Source organism: Eriocheir sinensis, unplaced genomic scaffold, assembly GCF_024679095.1.
Source record: "Eriocheir sinensis breed Jianghai 21 unplaced genomic scaffold, ASM2467909v1 Scaffold205, whole genome shotgun sequence".
NCBI lineage: Eukaryota > Metazoa > Arthropoda > Malacostraca > Decapoda > Varunidae > Eriocheir > Eriocheir sinensis.
This window is the reverse complement of record NW_026111462.1, coordinates 522218-548327: the sequence shown is the minus strand read 5'-3', so window position 1 is coordinate 548327 and position 26110 is coordinate 522218. Positions and strand designations below refer to the sequence as shown.

At 43.7% G+C, this 26110-nt stretch overlaps 1 pseudogene; it reads right to left on the bottom strand.

Moving 5' to 3' along the window:
• Positions 1–25621, bottom strand: LOC126990820 (E3 SUMO-protein ligase RanBP2-like; annotated as a pseudogene).
• Positions 25622–26110: the final 489 nt, after the last annotated feature.

Sequence of the window (26110 nt, the reverse complement as noted above, 5' to 3'; positions counted from 1 at the left end):
CTAACTTAACCCAGCGACCACCAGCTCCTGAGTCTTGAATCGTGTTGCAAACTGCTGTTGTCCGCACTCCTCCCGTCGGCAAAGTCCTGTGCCCAGATCTGTCTTGTCAGAGGAGACCATGGGCGTGACCTGATGCCTGGCGTGATGAAGTGGTTGGCGCACACCTTCAGCACCTGGTCAAGGCAAGATCAACACTGCACCTTGCCTGAGGCGCTGTTTCGGAGGATCTTGAGTCACTGACGCCACGCCCTTCCACTCCTTGGTGTCCTTGTCGTAGCGGAACAGCTTGGACCTCTCGCAGAAGAGCACCTCCTCACCCTCCTCGCCTGAAGGGTTGGTAAGGATATATATAAAATAAGGGCCAAGAAAAAAAAAATAAAAAAAGGTTAAAAGGAAGTACAAGGAGGATAAGTGAAATAGGAAATGAAAACCAAAATAAAGGAAAGACAAGGGAAAAGAAGAAAAGGAGGAACAAGGAGGAAGTGAAATATGAAATAAATACAGAAAGGGAAAAGAGAAGGGAAAAACAGGCACAAAGAGGGTAAATAAAACATGAAATTAAGATCAAAAGAAAGAAAACAAGAATATAAAAGGAAGGCAAAGGTAAGAATGTGACCACTAACACCTGCCCCAAGCACCCCTAACTCACCTGTCTTCACCTCCACCAGGTCGGGCATGGGCACCACTGGCTGGAAGTCCACCTGAGGCTCGTACTCCTCCACTCGGTCATCGCTGTCATCCTTCTGCGGAGACTTGGCCACTCCCGCGGGCGTCTGTGGCTCAAACTGTGGGGTGTGGACAGTGACGGCTCGTGGTAATTTATAGGTCTGTCATAGGTGTTGTTTTTTATATATGCAAGAGTGTGTTTAATGCGAGAGGTACCAAAGAAATTCAAGCAAAATGTAGGTATTATTCCAATGAGACTTAATGATTTTGGAAAGATGGAACTCTATACGCCTCATAGATACTCACAGCCTTGGTGGTGAAGATGGAGGGAGCGGATGTGGCAGTGGTGGCAGGGGAACCAAAGGACATCACGGTGCTGGCTGCAGACTTCCCTCCAAAGAGACTGCCTCCTCCTGCATTGCCTGAACTCTCCGACGGAGCGGCGAATGTGAAACTAGCCGACGGGGCGCTGGACGTCGCATTTGAGCCGAAAGAGAACCCGCTAAACACAAGGTCCTTCTTCTTCTCCTCCTTGGGCTCCTCCTTCTTCTTCTCCGGCGAGATCGAGGGCGTGGAGCTGAAGGTGAATCCACTGAGGGAGAACTTGCCTAGGTCCTTGCTGCCCTCGGAGGCGGGGGTGCTGGAGGTTGTCGGTGGTGGTGCGGCGCTCACACTGGGGCTGCCGGTGGTGGTGCTGCTCAGGTTGAACTTGAACCCGACTGTGACAGAAGAAAGGCGAAGGTAAGCAAAGAGAGGTAAATGTTTGTTGAGATTGAGTTCAGTGGGGTTGATTTTTTTTTTTTTTTTTTTTTTTTTTTCCAGCAGAGGAGACAGTGCAAGGGCGTAAAAACTTGAGGTTAACTGTCATAAATAAATAAATAAGCCTCAGTACTTACAGGTAGAGGGGGTGGTGGCTGCGGTGGAGGCTGGGGCACTAGGCTGGGCTGGAGTGGAGATGGTGGAAGGGGTGCTGGTGTTGGCGGTGGTCGAGGGGAAGCCCATGAACTTGAAGCCTACTGTTGGGGCTGGGCTGCTTGCGGTGGTGGTGGTGGTAGCGGCAGCCCCTCCCTCGGTGGGTACGGATGGGCTGAACTTGAAGGTGGCTGAGGGGGAGGGAAGAAGGGATGTTAGTTTGATGTTTACAGTAGTTAGTTTAGTTAGTTAGTCTAGTTTTGTTTAGTTAGTTTGGTTATTTTTTTTTTTTAACAAAGGAGACAGTTCAAGGGCACAAAAAAAGAAAACAATAATAAAAAAAGCCCACTACTCGCTGCTCCTAAATAGAATCCAAAGAAATGGCCGAAAGAGGGGTCAGTTTGGCTGTTAGTTTGATGTTTATAGGTAGACAGAAAAGGGAGAAGGAAGAACAATGGTGAGAGTCTATGATCGCCAAGAATGTGAGACTCCTAGCAAATCCAGCCCTGTAGAAATAAGGAAAATAGGAAAAGAGAAGGTGTAGATAATGAAGAAAAATGAGCAACAGAGAGGAGAATCTATGGTCGTCCAGAGTGGGTATAAAAAAAGAGTAGGTGTAGAAAGTAAAGAAGGATGAACAAAAGAAAGGAAAGAGTCTATGGTCTTCAAAAGTGCGCGAGACTCATAGCCTATCCAACCTCATAAGAAAAAATAGTCAGGACATTAAAAGAAATGAATAGGGGAGACGAAGAAGAGAAAACCGAGAACGATGACCACTAAGAAGAAAAAATAAGGACATTAAACAAAAAGAAATGAGAAGGTGAAGGTTTCTGCCTCTTGCAACACTCTTCCCCTTCTCTAACACAAAAAATAAATAAAAAAACATATGAACTGGCAGACTTTTACTTTATATTACTTAATTTTCATACTAAAGAAAAAATAAATAAATAAATAAATAAATAAAATAAAAACATGATGGTGGAATTACATGCTTTTAGTGGCACTCTCTTCCCTTTCGACCCTTCCTCTCTCTTACCGAAGGGCGACGAGGCCAAGCTAGAAGCGGGGACGTCACTCTTGGCAGGGGTGGCGGCGGTAGGGTTCGGCATCTGACAGGCCACACACTGACCATCCTCCTGTTTGTTTGTCACCAGGCATGTATTGCACTTCCAAGACCCAGGCGGAGGTTTGAACAGCATGGCCAGGGAGGGGGTAGAGGAGGTGGCCGCAGCACTGGGTGATGGCGTCTGCTGTTTGATAGGAGTGGAGGTCTTGATGCTGGTGGTGCCGTAGGATGTCACACCAGGCACTCCCTCTGTCTTGCCCTGAGAGGAGAAAATGAAGATGTTTACATGTGGTCTTACCTATGACATGATTAATCTTATCTTGTTGTGATTAGATAAGTTTCCCTGGTTGATATTCATAAACCCAAGAGTTTCAAGAGTTCCCCCCTTCCCTCTGTTTCCCTTTAAGCCTCCCAACCACCTCTGCCAGATTACTGTACTCAGGGCATCATTGAAAATCGTTTGTAACAGGAACCATAAAGAATAAATAAAAATACGATAGCTTCCCCCTTCCCCGTTTCCCTTTTAGCCTCCCAACCACCAAATTATCGTACTCAGAGCATCATATTTAACATCTTCTCACCCATAACTATCACCAAGGAACACCAATAATTAGCCATTTTAACGATAAATATTCATGAAGTCAGTTATCAAGGTGGAAAAGACAGTACAGTAAAACCCCGATTATCCGAAATGGAAGGGGGAAGCCTCTTTCGGATAAGCCGATTTTTCGGATAATCCGGATTTATGGCCGCCATTTTGATCGCCGCCATTTTGATCGGCGGTATGACTGCCGCCGACTGACGATGTAAACAATGAAACCAAACAAACACACGCTACGCTAAACAAAGTAGTACGCTTAAAACATGTGATGTAAATGTTTTATTGTATGTTTGTCTGTGTGTCTCCTTGTCTGTACCAGTGTATGTTGATACTTGTGAGCGTTGCAGATCTGAATTGTGAATGTTGCAGAGTGCGATTGTGAATGGTTGTGCAAGCTTGCAAGTGTGACCTTGATGCATCGTGCAGGTGGAGACACAGTATGATGACTCATATTATCGCGCAACTCGTATGTTGGAAGGGGAATGTGGCATGGAGTGGAGAGGGGAGTCGTGTTTGTGTCGTTGTCTTGAGAGTACGGTGTGAGAGTAGTCGTGCAGTAGTTTGTTCGTTCGCCGCACCTACGTCCTTGCTGGGGCGAAGGTGCGGACGTGGTGCTGTTGAGAGTTTGTTTAATGTTTTTTGTCTAATACATTGATCTATTCGTTACAAGCTATTTCGGCAATACGTATTAGAAAGCATATTCATTTTAACTGTTCTTATCAATTTTAAATGTGTTAATATAGTACATATGTAGTTACTTTTATTTATTTTTGATGTTTTATAACGTTTTAGTACAGAAAAAGAAAAAAAAAATTTAATTGCATTATCCAGATCAATTTCGGATAATCCGGTTTTTCGGATAATCCGCTTTCGGATAATCGGGGTTTTACTGTATTTGGGACGGAAATCAGCAAATACAAGAGGCTGAGTAGGACGATCTGGCAACACTGCTCCCAAACACTGACCTGATCACTGCCAACACCTGAGTCTTCCTTGGCCTTGGCGATGGCTTTGGCTTTCATGAAGGCCTCGCGGAAACTGTTAGCCACCTCCACTGTCTTGAATCGGCAGCAGAACTTCTCCGTCCGCAACTCCTCGTCGGCAAAGTCCTGTGTGTGGAAGGAAAGAGGAAGGTGAGGTGAGGTGGGGGAAGAGATAGATCAGGTCAGGTGAGATGGGGGAAGAGGAAGATTAAGTTAGGTGAGGTGGGGGAAGAGGAAGATAAGGTCAGGTGAGGTGGGGGAAGAGGAAGATAAGGTCAGATGAGATGGGGGAAGAGGAACATGAGGTCAGGTGAGGTGGGGGAAGATGAAGATTAAGTTAGGTGAGATGGGGGGAGAGGAACATTAGGTCAGGTGAGGTTGGGGAAAAGGAAGATAAGGTCAGATGAGATGGGGGAAGAGGAACATGAGGTCAGGTGAGGTGAGGGAAGTTTTAGAAATATCTTTGAGTGTGGAGGAGCAACAACATGAGCAAGTGAATAAGATGAGGCAAAAGGAGATTGGAAGTGTACAAATCTAGTTATAGGAAAAAGGAAATGCACGAGAGAAGGGGAAAGGGAGTGGATGTTTAAATTACTGGCATCTATGTGAGCGGGGAATAGGAGTGGATGTTGAAAATACTGTCATCCGCATCACAAAACAAGCATAGAAAGTGAAGTAACAAAACAGGAAAAGGAAAGATTATAAGCCATTGGGAAAGAAAGGGACTGAAAGAGTGTGTATATGAGAGGGGAATAGGAGTGGATGTTGAAAATACTGTCATCCGCATCACAAAACAAGCATAGAAAGTGAAGTAACAAAACAGGAAAAGGAAAGATTATAAGCCATTGGGAAAGAAAGGGACTGAAAGAGTGTGTATATGAGAGGGGAATAGGAGTGGATGTTGAAAATACTGTCATCCGCATCACAAAACAAGCATAGAAAGCGAAGTAACAAAACAGGAAAAGGAAAGATTATAAGCCATTGGGAAAGAAGGGGAACGAAAGAGTGTGTATATGAGAGGGGAATAAGAGTGAATGTTGAAAATACTATCATCCAAATCACAAGGCAAGCATAGAAAGGAAACAAGAAAAGGAAAGATCATATGCCACTGGGAAAAGAAGGGGAATGAAAGAAAGTTAATAGCTCACCTTGGCCGCCCAAATCCACGCTCTGTCACTTCCTACCAAGGGCTGGACTTCAATGTTCGACGTGATGAGGTGGTTGGCGCAAATCTTATGGGTCTGGGGGAGTGAATAAGGTGGAAACGAGGCAAATTAATACAAAACATGGGTCAGAATCATAAGCCTTTCGTGTAAATGTTTGACCCGAGTAGTTTTTTATACTTAGCAATCTTCCTAACATGATTTAACGAGACCTGTGCCATCGCTCGTATCTCACCTGGTCTCGCCTCATCAACACACGGGCTGATGACTGGCCTGGGTTGTGGAGGAGCTTCATGACGCCTGTCCCTCGCTCCCTCCACTCCTTGTCGACGAAGCGGAATAACTTGGCACGCTCCTCAAACAGAACCTGGAGGACGGATGAAGGGGTGGATGAGATGTGGTTGTTATAAGTGTGTGTGAGTGTGTATGTGTGTGTGTGTTTTTAGAGAGAAGGAAGAAGCTCAAAGGTGCAAAAACAGAGGCTACAAAAATTCCTGTGTGTGTGTGTGTGTGTGTGTGTTTACGTAGCTTATAACCATCTTGTCCATACCACTCTAAGCCTCATTGACCGTTTGTGTATGTGTGTGTGTGTGTGTGTGTGTGTGTGTGTGTGTGTGTGCGTGTGTGTGTGTGTGTGTGTGTGTGTGTGTGTGTGTGTGTGTGTGTGTGTGTGTGTGTGTGTGTGTGTGTGTGTGTGTGTGTGTGTGTGTGTGTGTGTGTGTGCGCGTGTGTGTGTGTGTGTGTGTTTACTTAGGTTATACCCTTTGTTTCCCTGCCGCCCCAAGCCTTGCCCTCCTGTTTGTATGTACATGTGTGCGTTTACATAGCTTACAACCCTCCTTTTCCATGTTGCTCCAAGCCCTCCTCTGTGTGTTTATGTAGCTAACACCCTTCATTTCCCTGCCACCCCAAGCCTTACCCTCCTGTTTGTATGTATATGTCTGTGTTTACGTAGCTTACAACCCTCCTTTTCCATGTCACTCCAAGCTCTTCTCTGTGTTTATGTAGCTTACACCTTTCATTTCCCTGCCACCCCAAGCCTTACCCTTCTGTCTGTGTGTATATGTCTGTGTTTACATAGCTTACAACCCTCCTTTTCCATGTCGCTCCAAGCCCCACTCACCTGCTCATCCTCCTCTCCAGTGCGCACCTCCACCTTCTCCGGCAGGGGCACGAGGGGCTTGTAGTCAGGGCAAGGGTCGTGGTCATCCTCGACGTAACACTCATTGTCATCCTCTGCCTGGTTGCCCTTCACTGGGGACACCTTGATGTCCTTCGTGGGTGCCACTGTGGGACTCCTGAATCCTCCGGGGAATGCTGTCGAGGGGGAGGTGAGTGGACAAGTGAGTGAGTGAGTGAGTAAGATATCAAGTTCAAGCTAGGTTTTAGGATGCTGTTGAGTGCATAGATGCTGTGAGTGAGTGATTCAGTGAGTGAGTGAGCTAGTGAGAGTAAAGATAAAGAGTGTTAGGCTAGATTTCAGAATGATTTAGAGAGCAAGGATGATGAGTAAAGACAGTGTTAAGTTATTAGTGGGAATACTGTCGTGTGAGATGTGACTGAGTGAATGAGCAAGTGCCTAAGTTAGCTAGCAGAAGAGAAAATTAATGCAAAGCTAATTTTAAGAATGCTGTCAATTGTAAGAAGGATGTGTGAGTGAGTGAGCTAGAGAGAGTGAGGATAAAGTGCATTAAGCTAATCATATAAATCCTGTTGAGTGTGAAGCAAGAGTGAACGTGTGAATGTATAAACATGAGTGAGAATTACTGTTTGAGTATAGTTAAGAATGTGGGAAGATCCAAGTGTCTGTTACGCAGGAAAGATCTGTGTAATTCTAGAGGCATTGAAGTGTTGATGCAGAAAATAAACAAAATGTCGTGTAAATAAAAACAGATGAGCGACTTCAAAGCTGTGGGAACTATAGTCTGATTTAGCTATTAAGTCTGGTTGGGTAGGGTCCGCTAGGATAGTCCCCTGGCCATAGTGCTGCCAAAGCTTATTTAACCCTTAGACGGCGGTGGAACTATGATTCAAACAGGCGAACTGAGGTGCTGATATGTTAAAAAGTAAAGAAAGAGGATTGAAGGGAAGAGTGTGAAGAGGAGGAGAAAAGAGAAAAGAAAGAAGAGAATGAGGAAGAGGAAGAAAGAGAAGAAGGACGAATAGGAAGAGGAGAGAGAGGAAGAAAGGGAAAGAGAATGAAGAAGAGGAGGAGGAGAAGGAAAAGAAAGATTATATAGGCGGTCCAAAATTCAGTCGGCAAGTTTTGTATGACAGAAATATGACAACAATTCCAGATAGTTAAAACACCTCTTATGTGGCGTAACTATATTTATGCTACGGTCCTAAGCTCGGCAGTGACTACAGATTCATTTTGGAGGAGCTAATCTTCAAATACTGCCACCGTCTAAGGGTCAATGTACACTGAATACTTGATACATGGCTTCAACTAGTACGTAGATGACACATGAAAGACAGAGTGATGTACATATTGTGGGTGACGTGGCAGCCACCCAATCGTACTTCACATTTGACGGACTATAGCCATTTATTTTGAGCAAAGGACCAATGAGTGATCTCTTTAGGCAAGGGAAGGTCTGAGGGTTATAGAATATGCTCTTGAAAAACGTGATATAGGAAACAAAGATGAGAAAAGGGTAGAATTGAGTGGTAGAAATGACTTAATATTCTGAAGGTTATAGAAAATGCTCTCAAAAAAATTAATATATAGATGAAAAAAAGGTTAAAATTGAGTATCAGGGATGTCTTAAGATTCTGAAGGTTATAGAAAATGCTCTCAAAAAATTAATATATAGATGAAAAAAAGGTTAAAATTGAGTACGAGGGATGTCTTATGATTCTGAAGGTTATAGAAAATGCTCTCAAAAAAATTAATATATAGATGAAAAAAAGGTTAAAATTGAGTACAAGGGATGTCTTAATATTCTGAAGGTTATAGAAAATGCTCTCAAAAAAATTAATATAGAAAGATGGAAAAAGGTTAAAATTGAGTATCAGGGATGTCTTAAGATTCTGAGGGTTATAGGAAATGCTCTCAAAACACCTAGTAAAGAAAACAATAATGAAAAAAGGTTAGAACTGATTACGAGGGACGTCTTAAAATTCCTCTCTTGAAGTTTGACAAAGATACGAGTTTCCACAGCCATGAAGTCACCCCGAAAAAAACTGAGTAAGTGATGAGTCAGCATGAGGTAGTGAGTGAGTCCAGAACACAGCACTGGATGATGCAACACACATTCAACATTGACAGACTATTAAAAAAGCTAAGAGTGTGTCGACGATGCTTGGCGAGGTGCGTTTTGTAGGGTGTGTTCGTCAGTTTGTATGCGTCGTTTTGATCGGCACTCATATCAGGAAACAACAAAATAAATAAAAAATGAAAAAAAGGAAAAAGAAAATGATAAAAGGAAATTGAAAAGGGAAGAAAGATAAAAAAACAAAAAATAATAATATAGTTAAATAAAGGAAGCAATGGGGGATATTCAGATGAGGTATTAAAATCAAAATATTAAATAGTTAAATATGACCCAAATATAACACGGTCATCCCAGCGATACCCCATGATCCTACGAAGGCACTTGGTATCAAAGGCATCGACACACCTCTCCAAGTTGCTATTCAGGGCCCATGTCTCACAGCCACACAGTAAGACAGGGAGCACAAGCGACTTAAAGACCTGAATCCTTCTCCGCCTGCATAGATATCGACAACGCCATATACCCGTGTTGAGAAAGTTCATAACACCCCCAAAATAATGAATAAATAATCGGATATAGAAAAATACTGCCAGAAATTGAGATGAGAGAAATAGTAATGTCACAATGTATTTCCACGGTAGTTTTTTTCCATCGCTGATATGAGTACTCATTAGATCAGTGCATACAAACTGACGAACATACCCTAGTGGTGCTCTCTGGGTGACACACGCACACACACGCACACAATCAAAAACTTTTAAGTCAGTGAAAGGGAGACATGCTAGCTACAACACACAAAGACACACACACACATACACATAAATGGCTTAAATGAGAAGAAAGATTCAATATACACACACAAATCAACATATAAAAATGGCATGAACTCTTAAAATAACAAAAAAATAACTTAAATGATATAACAATACAAAAAAACAATGACTCAAAAGTGACTGAGCAGGTACAGTATACTAGCAATTTTACGACACAAAGCAGCCGACTCATAATGATCACGGCAACAGCAGCAAAACATAAACAAACAGACTGCCACTCCATCCACAAACTTACGTCATAACAGCGGAAATCATACGAGAAAACTACCAACACAGGGAAACCAGAGCATGCAATATCAGCCTCTATGCATCGTCAGTCTCCTTGCGATGACGAAAAGCCTTACTTACAGAGTGGCCCATGCAGCACCAGGAGCAACAGCAGCAGTAGTGAACGGCAGCAGAGATAACAGGAGCGACACACACACAAACACACACACACACGTAGATGGGGAGTACCGAGTTACAAATCACATTCCGGGACGTGATTTGTAAAAGTCTCTCCGTTTTTTGAGTCTGCATTCACTCCTCCATTGCCTTCCTTGTTTGTCCTCCATCCCAAATTATTACCCATATCATCCTCCTCCCTGATACATTCAAGTGTAATACTCCACTTTGTTACCTTATATTACTTTGATTCACTCCTCCATTGCCTTTCTCATTCACTGACAAACTAACTATCAATCCAGACAGACATTCAAACAGGCAGGAAATCACGCACACACACACACACACACACACACACACACACACACACACACACACACACATACGCAGACCAGGTTAAACTAGCTCATTCATCCACCCATTCACACACACACACACGACTCTGACAAATACATTAATCATCCAGACTGACTGACAGTCTGACATACCATATCCATTCACTCAGACACAGAGAATCATATGAGCAGACACAAACACATACTAAGCCAAACCAGCATAAGTAGGCACTGCGTCAAGACATACAGTAACCATGCAGACTGAGAGTAAGCCAGACAAGCCATCATAACCAGTCGTTCAGATATGGACAATCAGAGGGGCAGCAAGCTAAATCAAACCAAGATATACATAGACACTGTGCTAAGATAATACAGTAATCAGGCAAACAAACCATACCTAATTCAAACAGATGCAGAGAATCAAAAGGGGGCAAACACAGACACACACAGCAGGCCAAACCAAACCAGGAGGTAGTAGTAGGCATTACGTGAAAACGCTACACACAACCTACTGAGGGGGCTAGTGTCCTGGGAGGAACCTGGCGCAGTGGTTGTGGTGGAAGGGGCTACCATATTGTTAGGAGCAGGAGACATGCCTTCCGTTGACAACTCCGATGATAGAGCTCTGACATGTGACTGCCCGCGAACAGGGGACGAGTCTGGGGTGACCGCAGAGTAGAGTGGGGGGGGCACATTGGCCAGGAGACCGGCGGTGGTGGAGCATGGGAGGGAATGGGACAGCAGCTCTCCTAATGTAATGGATGTGTTCGTGGTGGAGGTTGGGGTGTTGCAAGGAGAAAAATGACTCACTTAGTTGTTGCATGCAGGGAAGGTGTGGTCGCCAATCCATACACACATACACCGTGATACACGCACACACTCACACCTTTCCAATCGGTTCTCATATCAGGAAAACTATTCTATTGGCGTCTCTTATCTGGGGCAGTGTTGTGGCCATTCTTATATGCAGTGGAAGATCATCACCCACAAGTTCTTTTTTTCTTTACCTGCACTCAAGATCATTTCCTGCCTTCATAAACTGTGACTGTTAGGGGTTGGAATTCCTTGAGTGCATGAATTTAAACTATTGGATACTCTGAAAAGTGGAATTTGGATGCACTACTGTTACTTTGCTTTCTTTTAGCTTATCACCTTTGCCAAAACAAAAACAAACACAACTTAACAAATCCTCAGTAAACACAAGTCATCCCCAACCTTTAGAATGGAGTTCACTGAGTGCCTAAGAAACATATCTGCCATTTTTCTCAGTTATATAAATATTAGGTATATATGAACAGTGGGCTCCTGTATTATGTCGATACAGCAAACCATCATATTCGTAGTACAATGACTCACAGGGGAAAAAATGAGGTTTGTAAAATGTTATGAAATCCGTGCAACGACACACGAGCATAACTCTCTCCCCTTCCTATTGTTTTCACTCTCTCTCCATCCTCCACCCACCCAGCTCACTCTCACCCTCTCTGTCTTTCCCCCTCCCCCCCTTGCTCTCATATACCACCCATGTTATTCCTCCTGATATGAGATCCAATTAGGGACTTCAAAGATGCTTCTATATGAATGGCAGCACTGTACTAGTTGGCCCTTGTGTCTGGGGCTACCAAGAACACCCAGATAGAGAGACAGGGCGATATTCTCAAAGATTTCAGAGCCCTCACACACACACATTAGATATGGCTTTCATGGAGGTGGTGTTGGTATTTTCATGAGACGTTTTATGAGCCTAGTAATGGTCTGACAAGCCTTCTACGCCATGAATGTTGAAAGATATATATGACCCAGGTTTGTCCAGTGCTGCCCTCCATACAAAAGCCCCTTAGAAAGTCCCCCAATGGCAAGGTGTGCACAAACTGACGAACACACACTCTTTGGCAATGAATGAGCTCAATGTTCTGCCTTGTTGTCATCATACTGCTTTAAATAAGGTCTCAAAAGATAATTTATTTCACAAGACGGGCAAACCAGAGACTCACCCTTCCTATTATTTACTTGTTCCATCATGCACTTCCAGAAAACATGAACTGACATGACTTAAGGATTAGATATTAACACCAAAAGATCCTTAGATGGTAATATACATTGGGTGAATTTGCCAAGCCGCACGCACCATTCCAATGAGCATTTATAATCGGAAACCTCTTTATCTTTATTTCGCCTTTCCTATCCCTTCACAAGAACTTCCTTTAACCCGATAGCAACGGGGATCATGTTTCTTAATGGTCCCTCTAAGCGAGAAAAATGAGAAAAAATCATCACTCACACAAACCATTTCATAATATATATCACAGCATTTGTGATCAGCTTATGTATCATCCATTTTGGGGGGGTTAAATCATGGCAAAAATTTGGCCTGTCGCTTCTACACGGTAAAACCACAAATTTGGCCATTCGCTGCTACTGGGTTAAGGGGATAACCATGGTAGAGATCCCAAATTTTCCTTGTTCTAGCACTCCCTCTTCGCATATTTAATTCCTTGTTATGAGTTACCACATACACATAAGGTGATGGTCCTTACGTAAACATTGCCAAGGTAGTGTATTGTATTTATGTCACCGATAGTACTTGACATGATGCACATAACACATCAGTAGAGCAAGACAGGTAAGGTACTATGTGAGGTTTTAGTAAGGTATATTAGCATCATGGGGCAAGACAAAGGTGATGGACAAAGTTACTGGCAATGAAACCCACTGAATGATCTGGGCCAAGGCTGTCCAGTACTCGTTCACTCTATTGATCTATGTCACAAGTGGTCTCCCCGAACAGCTCCGTCCTCAGGTGCTCTCTTCACAAAGCCACCATCAGTCATTCCTGTCATGTCTCAGGATAACACACTAAACTAATTCATATTTTCGCCACGTATCTGAACCATCCCAGGGCACCAAGCTACACCCATTCAACCACTCCACAATCCTTGCCCTCTACTGTTACACCCATACTAAATCTATCATACATGCTTTCACTGATTTCTCCATCCCATCCACCTCTTATAAAGCTCATTTCCACTACACATGTTCGCTGTTGCTGTACTATGTTCCAAGTGATTTAAATGGCCCTTGTATTTCGCCTGACGAGCACAAGTTGGAATGGTGCGTACAACTCTGCAAACACACCCGGACCAATGCAGAACTCAACTCCTGATAGTAAACCCTTAGTAAGAGGCAACAAACAATATACTGAGTGGCAGAAGACCATCCCATTAATAAAAGATAGAAAATTAAGGGAAAAATAGACAAGCAGTGCTGATCTGGCCTGGCTGGGAGGGAGGAGGCCAGCGGGCATGTGCTGAAACAGTGACCAACAGGGAGGGAGGGAGACGAGGTACCAAGGGGTTTAAGATCATGACCAAACAAGTTAAATGATCAAAAAATAACTGACTGGATGAAAGAGACATGTGGCAGAGCCTTGACTCATGGTAAGAGAGACGGATGACCTACCTGGCATGGATGTTCTTGGCGGGGGGGTAAGGGTGCTGGAGGAGGAGGGCGGCATCGCAATCTGGAAGGCGTGGGCAGGCGCAGGCGAATCCCCGGACTGCCCTTTCCCTGTGTTGTTATTGCCTAGGCTGCTCGCGACGCTCCAGCTCCCTGTCGTGGCTTGGCTGTATGGCAGGGAGGTGGTTGCAGGGGAAGGAACGGTGATGCTGGCAGGGGAGCAGGGCGTAGCGGTGGTCTGGGCCATGCTGGACATCCCGCCACTTTGGTTGACAGATGATGCAATGCTGTAAGTCTGCTCTGGCACAGTTGAGGGTGGGAAGAAGGGAGGTTGCGAACAACCCTGGGGTAGGCATGAGAGGGCTAGGCTGGCTGTAGTACCGACATAGCTTCCGTACAGTCCTGGAGGAACGACAGCTGCAAGGAAACAGAACATATCAAAACAATAAGGAAAGTGAATGATAGGAAATATATATAAACAACAAGGAAGAGGTTACACAGGCTCTCTTCGGAAACACAACAGCAGCATGAGAAAGGACAATGAGTAAACAGGCATAGAGATAAGGGTATTAGTTTGATATAGGAGTAATTAAACAAGTGAATGAATGTAGAAGTGATTGAAAAAGTAAGGAGCTGTGAGAGGTGAAATAGTAAACAATGATTAAAATACATACAAGCAGAAGGCAACATTTGACAAGTATACTAAGAAACACAAAATAACTGACATGTAGGAGATAAAATATCGAGTAAACAACCATAACAGAGCAACGAAAGACGCCAATGATTAAAATACATATAAAAAGAAGGCAATATTTCATAAGCAACGAAACATTAACATAACTGACATGAAGGAGAGTAAGTACCGGTAACCAAAACAAAACACATGATGCCACTCACCAGCAGGGATGTCCACAGGCACCTCCTCACTGGCCTTCACCTCCGCCACCTCCTGCAACTTGGATGGGGTGACGACGGCCGTGGCTCTCATGGACCTCAGTTCGGCCAGGTCCGTTGCCATGGCCCTGAGCTGCGTCTGAGTGTCCTTTAGGGCCGAGTGAACCTGCCGCACCTCCCCGAGAACGGATGTATAAGCGTCCTGGGAGAGCGCGCGGTTCTGCTCCAGCATTGAGTGGTAGAGGTTCGAGTTCTCGCGGAATCCATCAGCCATGGATGTGCAGAGGTCACGGAGGGCTTGGTTCTGTGCTTTGAGGGCTGCGTTCTGCTCCTCCATGCTCCTGAGGGTGTTCTCCTGCACCTCCGACAGGGCCTGCACCTGGGCATGGAGGCGCTCTGGGCTTGGTCGTGCCTCCTGGGGAAGATTGGGTGTGATGACATTAACCACCTCCCAATACTTGACGCTCTTGCATGTTAGCTAAACTATAGATACCATAAATAAAAACAAAATAAATCAATAGACAAGAATAATAGACATGGAGAGGAGCATTGCAACAAGACATGGAAGAAATGTTAGAAATAGAAGAAGGATCAGCACTTGACAGAGCAAGATGGAGGCGGATCAACGCAAGTACCCCGAGAATGGAAGATGGACTATAAACGAAGAAGAAAATAATAATACGAAGGGTAACTAAACAAACCTGTCGATCACCCTAGAGAGTGCCTTCTGAGGGGAATTCAGGGCCGAGGATGCAAGGAACGACCGGGCTAGGGGGGTGGAGGGCAGGAGCTGGGGGTGCAGAGGGTGGTGGGGGGAGGAGGAGGGGTCATGGCCATTGGTGAGGTCATGGGCGGAGTGTGAGGCGTCCGAGAAGGATTCCGCGTCCTCCTCAGTGTGGTGGTGGAGGTGGTGGTGGTGGTGTGTGGATTGCCCTGCCGGAGTGAGGAGAGACAGGCGGCGCTCCACGTCTTCGAGTTGCTGGCTAAGTTTGGTGTTGAGTGGATGGAATCGGTCCACTCCTGCGAGATGGGAGGTGGAAGAGCAAGGTTAGGTACTAGTGGATGTTGTTGTTGTTGTAATTCTGCTTTGTCTAATCTATAAATCTATATAAATAATCTATAAATGGAACATGAAAAGTTCTAGCATCTTAAGACATTGTTGATGGTGTTATTTTTCTTTGTCTAATATATTAATAATGTATTCCATGGTACTATTTTTTTTTCTGGGATATCATTATTTATTTTTTCTTAACTAGTATATGATGCTGTTGCTATTTTGCTTTGTCTGATCTATAAATACATTCCATGGTTCTAATTTTTTCTAGCATGTCTTTATGAAGGGTATATGACATTAGTAATGAGAGAACTATGGTGACTCTTGGTTGTAGTCAAATTAGGTTTAAGACACCTTCCAACACTCGACCCCTCTCTGATGTGAGCTGGAAAAGGAAAACACTAACAAAGACTCACCTGGCATGCGCAGTCTGTCAAGGGTGAGGTACAGGGTGTCACGGGCCTGGGTGAGGAGGGAGGCCTGCTGAGCGCGTGCCTCCGGTGTGGCTGCCTCCAAACCCCCTTCACCCACGATGGCCTGTGCCTGCTCATTGTACAGCTGTGAAGAGGATAAGGGGTCAGGTTAGGTTAGGTTAAGGAAGGTGAGGGAAGGAGAATACACATGGGAAAACAATGCAAAATAGGGGAGACTCAAAGAAAACTAACCTATTCTTCATTACACCAAAAATAAATGCCCCATATCTCTAAGGTTCATTTTCTCAGACTCTTTCAGACTCACAACAAATACTTTCAAAGGTCACAAAGGAGGTTAGTCAAGTTTTGCACATTAATGGTACACTAGAAGCCTTGTCAAGCTATCACTATACCCATAAAACAACCCACGGAAATACTCACACAACCTCTACAAAACCTTTATCAAATGTGTGTGTATGGGTGTGAGAGCTCTGAAATGTTTGAAAATATACCACCAAACTCACCATGGCTCTCTGGAAGGCTGCCTCAGGGCTCTTCAGTTCCCCAAGGGCCTGTATTGCGTCCTGCTGCCTCCCGGCTTGCACGAGACGCAGCGCTAGGAAGAACTTGCCCTCCTCCACCTTGCTGCGCCTCATCTGAGAGACTCATGCTGCGGAGGATAGCGGATTGAAGTAGAGTGAGAATGAGGGGGATAGGATGACTGCAAAGGATAGGAATGAAGATGAGGAGAATGGGATGAAAGACAGCACTGGGAATAGATGAATGAGGTTGAGGAATGAGTAGTGAAGAATGATGATGGGGAGAATGGGATGAGACAGCATAGGGAATAATTGGATGAGGTTGAGGAATGAATTGTGAAGAGTTGAAGAGAATGAAGGAAGTAGGAATGAGAGGAATGGAATGAAAGACAGCATGGCGAAAAGATGAATGAGGAAAAGATATGAGTGGTGAGGAGTGGAATAAGATGAAGAAATGAGTGTTAATGAGTGAAATGAGGTGTGGAATGCATGGGGATTAAGGGGTGAGATGAAGAAATGAGCCTTAATAAATTAAATGAGGTGAGGAATGCATGGGGATTAAGGGGGTGAGGTGAAGAAATGAGTTTTAATGGGTGACAGGAGGTGAGGAATACATAGGGAAGAAACTGATGAGGTAAAGAAATGAAAGAAGGATGAAAAACAGGAGGAACGGATGACAATATTACAACACTTAAAACTCAAGGGCATCCGTCTGTCGGGGTCAAACTCACCCAGGCGCCACAAAGAGAGGGTTCCGCGGGGCCACGCTGACGGTGTTCCTGGCGGCCCGCACACAGAGGGACTGAACGCGCTGCCAATACTGCTCGGCCCGCTCCCTCAGGGCCTCCACCTCGTTGGCAGCACTCCCGTCTGCCTCCGCCACACTCGCCTAGTATGGGGGTAGAGATGGTGAGGCGTTAGTGTGGGGTGAAGGATAACCGCTCAAAAATAATATAGTAGGGTGAGAAACATATATATAAGGTGTTGGTGTGGGGGTTAAAAATAGCGACTCATTAAAAATAGGGATGATAAAGAAGAAAATGAAGAAATATAGCATTGGAGGGATAGGAAAACTACTAAAAAAAAAAAAAGGGAAAATGATACACAAATAAAAAGACAGAAAATAATGAAGAGGAAATGGGGGAACTTAGCAAACCTGGAAATAAGACAATGAGAACCAATGAAAAGAATAAAATAAATTAATGAAACTTACAAGAATTAGAGAAGAAAAAACAAGAAAATGGAAAACAAAAACAATATTAAAAACACAACATAGAACAGAAAAAAGAAAAATACCAACCAAAGAAAACTATGACAATGAGAACCAATGAAAAGAATATAATAAATGAATGAAACTTATAAGAATTAGAGAAGAAAAAACAAGAAAATGGAGAACAACAACACATCTTCCAATCACAACACAGAATAGAAAAAAGAAAAATAGCAACCAAAAAAAACTATCATAAAAACACATTCAAACAAACTTCCCATACCCACTGGCACTCTTCAGCACCTCTTCTGGCACTTACCCACTTGGTGAAGCACTGCGCCAGGTGGGCCATGAGTGGGAGGTCAATGCCATGGTTGCCATGTGCCCGGATGACCTCAAGGCCGCGCTGGAGGGTCATCCGAAGCTTGGAGAGGCGGTGGTGTGCCCGGTTGTTGAAGAGGGTGTGTGCCGCCCCCCAGCATTCCCCCTGCTCCTGAGTGCACAGCGGGGCGCTCAGCACGGTGGGGAGGGAGGCTGGTGGTGGCCCTGGGGTGAGAGGGGGGAAGAGGGCATGAGGTGGGGGTGGATATTAAAGAAACATACCTAACTTCAGCTAATCTCATCTTACATAATCTTACCTAACTTAACCTAACCTTATATAGCCTTACCTAACTTAACCTCAGCTAACCTTACCTAACTTAACCTTACCAAACCTTACTTAACTTAACCTCAGCTAACCTTACCAAACCTTACCTAACTTAACCTCACCTAATCATGTCTTACCAAACTTAACGTAACTTCATCTTACTCTCCATAACCTTACCTAACTTAACCTCACCAAATCTTACCTTACTAAACTCAACACTTATGATAACAGTACACATGCTTACTCGCCTCCCTCACACACACACACACACACAGTCTCCGCAGCCTTACCATGAGTCTCCTTGCCCGCCACCCGCTGACAATAAACCGTTGCTGCCAAGAACGCTAGGAGGTCCAGGTGGCACAGTGTCTCCGGGGACCAGGTGGAGAGGCTGGTGGAGGAGAACTGGAGGCCGTCGAACAGGGTGAAGGAGTAGTAGGGCTGTGGCTCGTGGAGGTCCTCTGGTGCTTGTTGCAGACACAGCCACACCAGGTCTCCCAGGCTGCTACAGAACATACTACCGACAACTGTGTGAGAGAGGATTGATGAGCTGATTAGACTGTATATTCATCTCAAGAGTTTGCTATAGAAAAATTGATGCTGTTATCTACTTTTTCTTTTATCATTCCTAAAAAATTGTCGCACTAAATCCTTTCCATTAGATATTCACGACTATTACCCAAGACACTTCAGTTTCATCCTTACAAGTAAACAGGACTAAAAATGACAGTAAAAGGACTAAAAACTACAGTATAAGGACTAAGAATGACAGGAAAAGCATAGCAACAGCATCAGCACCCTTCATAACACCAACTGATTCATATACATAAGGTAGTCTAGTGTCCCCATGCACCTCAGCACCCACCTTGGTCCCACTCCTTGAGCTGGTCTGCTTCAGGGTACTGCAGCGGTGCCGTCACAAACTCCTCATCGCACAGGAAGAAGCTACCAGCGACGTCCTTCTTGGTGTTCGCCGAGGCCCCAAACAGCGCCTGGTGGATGCCAAGCTGTGCCTCCTTGTTGCTGCACTGCTGTTTCACTCTGTCGAGAAACCGTGTCCTGTCCGCGTCCGCCCCTGCCATGTGCCGGAGGACGTGAGCCGCCTGGGATAGTCTGTGGCAGGCAAGCTTATGCCAGAAGTATTCCTTAGCGCGCCACGCCTTAGTCTTCTCTGGTGGCCTGAAGCGACATGCATGGAAGAGCAGCGCCCCAGATGTGATGTTCGCTTGTGTCAGTCCCTCCTGTGGGTTATGAGAGGGACACAAATGAGCAAAGAGAGAGAGAGAGAGGGGGAGGAGAGCGAGTTATCAGGATTAGTAGATAAAATAGTAGACAAAGGAACACATGATGAAGAAAATAAGAGAAATAAAGGAAAGGAAACAGGAACAAGAGAGTTATCAGGCTTACTAGATGAATAAACTAAGGAATGTTACGAGGAAAATAGGAGACATAAAGGAAGGGTTAAAGGAGAGATGAGAAGGAAGAGAAAACATTGATCTTCTTGGAATTAAATAGAAAACAGCAAAAGAAAGAAAAAGAAAAGGATAGTTGAAGGGATGGGAAAAATGGAAGAGAAACCAATAATGATCGTTAAACTGAATATGAAAAAACAGCAAAAAGAAGGAAGGAAATGGAAAATATGAGCTACATGAAGGGTGGCAGAGACTCATAGCCCGTCCAACCACAAGGGAAAATAAGGAATGATAAACGGAAAGGAAAAATCGATGAATGAATATAGTGGTTGTTTCCTCACCTTCTTAGCATTGTGTATGAGGAAGATGCCCATGTGGAGGTAGAGTTGGCCCACCATGAGCTGGCCGAACATAGACTTGGCCCCCACCACGTGTAGATGGGACTTGAGGCTTTGGTCAAATCTGGAAAAGGGGAGGCGAAAAAGTGTGAAAACCTTATCCTGAGAACTGAAACACACCTATGACAAGGATTCCTATCTGCAATCACTTAATAAACCGTTTATTATTATTATTATTATTATTATGGTTATTACACACACACATGCAAAACAAAGGAACAATCACTCGTTTAAAAGAAAAAGAGAAAAAGATGTAAGTGTGGGAGAGAACAAAGGAAGCACACACAAAACAAAGGAACAGTTACTCATTTAAAAGAAAGAAAAGATGTAGAGTTGCGGGCTTTTATTTTTCGTTTCCTTTTTTTTTTTTGGCCCTTGAACTGTTTACTATAAAAAAAAGGGAACAAAATGAAGGGCCCACAAAACCAAGGAGCCGCCACTCACTTATGCAGGAGCGAGGCGGCGTCCTGCAGGGTGTACTGGGAGAGGAGGGCGGAGGCGCTGCAGGAGGCAAGGGTGAGGTAGACAAGGCGCTCCAGGGCGGACAGGTACTGGGTGTGGAAGGTCTCGTCTGCACTCACGTCCCTGGTGCTGCGGTAGGCCTGTGGATGGGGTGAAGGGGGAGGTGATGATGGTGGTATAAGGTGTAGGAAATAAACATGTGGTACTAAATAATGATGGGTATATTTATAACTACAAAAAGAGAAGAGGAAGAAGAGAAAGACTGGGTGTTCAGATGGTGTGACTGTATAAAAGGAAATAAACAATAAATAACAATGGATTTCACTTCATCTTTGACCATTCCTACATTCATTATAAAAAAGAAGGTAGAGGAAGAAGAGAAAGACTGGGAGGGTGTTAAGATTGTGTCATAGTGTACAAAAGAAAAGACACAGAAAATAATGATGGATTTCACTTCATCTTTGGCCATTCCTACATTCATTATCACAAGGAAAAAGAAAAAAGAGGAAGAAAATGACAGGGGGGTTGTTTAGCTGGTGTTGTAGAATGTGTATACAACCATAATAAATAACAATGGATCTCACCTTATTTTTGACTATTTTAACATTCATAATCGCAAAAAGAAATGGGTTGTGTGTGTGTGTGGAGATGGTGATGTAGGATAATAATAATACCGTAAATATAGACATAATAAATAGAGCAGGATATCTCGTAATCTCTGCCCATTCTCACAGCAAAAGCCACACACCTGCATCACATCCAACAGGGTCTGGTACCACTGCAGTGAGTCGCTGAAGGGCTTGCGCGCCTCCACCTGGCACGCGTAGCTGTAGGCCTCAGCGAGCTTGGCACTGTCCTCGGCTCCCCAGTCCCGGTACAGACGCAGCAGGTTGGTCTGTAGGCGAACCTCCGTGGGGCTGGCATTGATCTCCTCTGTGGGTGGATGTGAGACTGAGTTACTGCGTGTGTGTGTGTGTGTGTGTGTGTGTGTTACAGTAAGGGAAGCAGCTCTACGGCAAAAAATGAAATACAACAAGAAAAGGTCATTAAGTGTTGCTCCCGGTTGGCTTGAAGTGTTGAGTTAGTGTTGTGAATGCAAATAAAAAGTCAAGCTGGATCTCTCTCTCTCTCTCTCTCTCTCCTTCCTTCCTTCCTTCCTAAATCCTTACCACTTTCTCTTTTTCCTCCTCCACCCTTTATCTTGTATTTCCTATATTATCTTCCTCTCATTCAATCCCTTTCTTCTGCAGCCTTATGACTCTCTCTCTCTCTCTCTCTCTCTCTCTCTCTCTCTCTCTCCCAAACACTCACCCAGGTACAGTTTCTCCAGCTCCTCCCGTGACTTAGTGCCATCGCGGGAGAGGAGAGTCTCGCGCAGCTTCACGACACTCTCCCGGTGGGGGTACAGGCGCTGGCCCTCCTCAGCCCAGTACAGCCGCACCGACGAGTCCGCCTCCACCTCGGTGTACAGATCGCAGACTGCACAAACACAGAGAGACAAGACTTAGGGGGTGAAGGTATATGTAAAGTGGTATGATGTAATATAACCTAAGCTTCAAGTTCTCCCTTCCCAGCAAATGTCACTAGAACTAACATATAGGGTTTATAGGGACTGAAGGAGACCAAGTACTTTCTGCTCTATTCAAAATTATTATTATAAGTATCATTATTATTAGACAAAATAGGTAGAGAGGGACAAGTGCAGACACTATAAGCTACCTGTAAAGCAGCCATCATACATCTGAGTCGCTGAGAAAGAGAAAATGAAAGTAAATGCAATGAGAGACAAAGAGAAAGAGGACAAGAGAATGTGGATGATTACAGAAATGGAGGGACAAGGGATAGGGTAATAAATATCTTAATTCACTACAAACAGATAATAATAAATAACAGGAAGGTCAGACATAACACTCACTCTTGAGCACCAGGTCCTTTTGTCCCTCGCCCAACTCATAGGCTGTCTTATAGGCCTGCACTGCTTTCTCCTTGTTGCCCAGCCCTCATGCACCTGCCCTAGGAGGCGGTGGGCATCCATGGCGCGTGGTCGCACAGTCAGGAACTCGCAAGGTAGCGGGCAGCCATGCATTCCCGACATTGTAGTAAAGCCGCGCAATGTTGTAGCCGCGGACCTTACGCTGTAGGCAGGGAGAGGGTCAAGGGTGTTAAGAGCATGTAAACAGGTGAAAATAAATGACATGAATATATACACTACACGTAATCCCTGATATTGATGTAAAACCGCGCAATGTAACAGCCACGGACTTTAAGATGCAAGGGAAATAGTTTTGTCTAACATTATAGGACGTGAGGTTACAGAAATTTACACAGATAAGAACCTATTAGAGGGATTGTTGAAGACCTTGACTCCCCTTTTTATTTTCTGAAAGTCACTTGTTACTTCATTGTATTCAGGAACCTAAATTACATTCCATAATCTAAGTATTAAGTTCACAAGAGCTGGCTACCCCTTCTTCAACATTAGCCCATATTAGTGCCAACATAGTAACCAGACAACTTTTAGGATAGTAAGCCCTCACTAAACCAGTAACCCATCACCTCTTAAACAGCTAATCTTGTTCATATACCAAAAAGAATAACTTATCACTATTATGTTATCAGCAACAAGGATCTGTCAATAGCACACACAAATCAACCAGAAAGCACCAACCACCAGGGAGATAAGTCATTCTGAATGCACAAAAAAGGAGTTGGAATTATATTTTACAAGCCATAAAGAAATAGGCCAACACCAAAATGACTTGTGATATAATGGCATCTGTAGGCCTAAAATTATTAAGCCCAAACCAAAAACCATTAAGAATCCATCCCCTGAGCCCAAAATCAGCCATAAAATAACTTACAGTGCTTAAAAACAAGAAAATAAGGTCTTGAATTAAATGACCATGAGAAATAGGCCAACACCGATTATATTATGGCGCAATAATACATGTAGGCCAATAATTATTCACCCCAGGCCACAGACCATTAAAATTCATCCCCAGAGCACAAAATCAGCTGTAAAATAACCTACAGAGCCATAAAAACAAGGAAATAAAGGCTTAAATAAAATGACGGAGATTGTGTATGATAATAGGTAACATGACGTAATAACATAATTAGGCCAATAATTATTAAGCCCAAGCCAAAACCCATTAAAATTCAATCCCAAGAACCCCAAATCAGCCTAAAAATAACCTCCAGGGCCATAAAAACAAGTAAGTCATGTCTTCAATAAAATACCGGAGCAGTATTTGTGGACATGATCATAACAGGCCATATATGACGTAGGCCTGAAATTATTGAGCCCAAGCAAAAGACCATTCAAAACCCATACACTAAGCCCAAAATCAGCCTTAACATAACCTCCAGGGCCACAGAAACAATAAAATAAGGTCTTAAAATAAAATGGCCAGAACAATAAGAAATAGCCCATAATGACGTAATAATTCACATAAGCCTGAAGTTATTAACCCCATGCCAAAGACCATTAAGAATTTATCCCAAGAACCCAAAATCAGCCTTAAAAAATATCCAGCGTCATAAAAACAAGAAAATACATTGTTTAGTAAAATGCCGGAGCAGTATTTGTGGCCATGACCAACGTGTTTGCCTCACCTCCTCTTCTGTCTTGGTTTTATTGAGCAAGTCCCGCACTCGACGGTCCACATCCTTCTTGGACCGCAGCATTGTGGCGTTATGTGTCTCTCTGCTATTAAATCGTCGCCATTGAGAGGATAATAACGGCGAAAAAGGAATAATAATGGAAGGTTTGCCGCGCCGTGTTGACAAGGCGGCGTGCACTTCTTAACTGGCGGCTACTTTTCTTGTTCTGCCTTTCTTTAGCTATTATAACCCATTTTTTCATTATTAAATTACTATTTCTATTTTATCTTGAGGTTTATATCAGTGGGGAATCCCTGGGTGTGGTTTAGTTCGGTTTATGTGGGGTTGCAATGACTTCGTTTTTTTCCATATTTCTCATTTAAAATCTTGGTATGTAGTGATTAATGTATGTATGTGTTTATTATGTTCAAATGTATAGCTATTTTGGGTTGATAATTGTTCCTTCAGTTTTAATATTGCCCGTAAATGGTTAAGAAATTCGTGTTACGGTACATTCAAAACCACACAGCCATTGAGCTTTTAACGTTTTATTTGCTCGTAAGGAAACATTTGGTATCTTAATATATACACAGCGTGATTCATATACGATTTTGATCCTTATTACAGTACATCGACGGCAAATGAAGTGACAGGAAGATAAAATACATAACTGCCACTGATAATTTCTAGCGCGCCAAATTCAAACCTCTCCCTATCAAGCCTTACCCTGCATGATCGTTTTGTCAGTATATACGCTACCCCTACCCACTCAACTTATCTTATTAGTATCATCTAGATCAAATACGCCATAGAACGCCCGCTAAGGCACGACTCTCCCCTCGTAGCCCTAAAATACAGCCAGCCCGCCACCCACAGGCGTCAGCGGGGGGTAGGCGTGAAGGCTTATTTAGTACGCGGCAGGGTTGCCAGACGTGTGAGCTAAAAAATGGACACTCATCCCGAAAAAAGGACAGAAAAGGACAAACATATATATTAATTTCCTTTTGCCTATTGATCGTTTACTAATATGGTACATATATGTTTTTTCTTTAAATTTCTTTAAGTCACCCCCTCACTCTTGTCAGCAGATTTTATTAAAAATAATAACGAACATTAATGATCTGAAGAACCGCAAGTTTAAGAAAAAGTAATAAAATAGAAAAAAAATCGAAATTAGGAAAATAATCATTCACTGATATCAAAATTGTAACAAATATTTCACAAAAACTGATTTCACAATTATTATGGTATCCTGGTCGGCGGTCACTACACTTACAATGATAATTTTAGCCTTTCAACTTCGAGTGTGAGACAGAGACTAGCGTATTGGCACGGCCCAGGCGGGACAGAGACTGACGTGTTGGCGCGCCCCAGACCGCCAGGCGGGTGTGAAAGTGACGCGTCCTGGACGTGTACTGACCGCTGTTACACCCGTCAGTACACGTACTTGCAACATTATTATGTGATTTATTGCTGAATAATCCTTACTGAAATTTATATCTATGAACCCAGGATGGATTTTAGAAATAGGACAGAAAAGGACAGTTTTAAGGTTGTCCTTTTTTCATGAAAACTTGCGGACAGTTGGATCTCAAATAGGACACTGTCCTTAAAAGGACAGACCTGGCAACCCTGCGCGGGCTGCCAAGTGGCTTCCGCAAGATTCATGTTGGACTCCAAGCGTCGATTACTTACTGCTCATGTATATATAACGCGACGGAATAGAAATGTTAAAGTGAGATACTGAGACTTGGGATACTCCATGCATATACAACCATGATGCAAAAATTGAAAGCAACCGTACTCAAATAGAAAATATTAACTGAAAATACAAGCCCGTCATGCAATGTTCATCTGAGTGC